Below are 373 nucleotides of genomic sequence, written 5' to 3'. Positions count from 1 at the left end.
CTCACTTCTGTACATACATAAAACAGCTTTGTACAACTTGACATAGACAGAATGTACAGAACCATTCAATAGAATTATGAGAGATAAATTATCACAGAATTTATACATAAATGATATAAAGATGATATAGTAAAAAGTTATCCATATAAAAGATGTTTTCTACGATTAAGAATTAAAAAGCAGACTTTGGCAAGTATAAAACACACACTGGAGTCACTGAAAATTAAACAAAGTTTGTCGATATCAGGTATATCTAAAACATTATAAGATTTAGCAATACATTCATTAAAAAGAGTTGCCCTGATATCGTCATATAATACGCAGTGAAACAAAAAACATAGGCCTCGTCTTCTACGCTGTCATTCCAGTGAAA

This window comes from Haliotis rufescens, unplaced genomic scaffold, assembly GCF_023055435.1.
Source record: "Haliotis rufescens isolate VD_foot unplaced genomic scaffold, xgHalRufe1.0.p SCAF_1, whole genome shotgun sequence".
Lineage (NCBI taxonomy): Eukaryota > Metazoa > Mollusca > Gastropoda > Lepetellida > Haliotidae > Haliotis > Haliotis rufescens.
The sequence above is the reverse complement of the archived record's forward strand: the minus strand, read 5'-3'. Positions refer to the sequence as shown.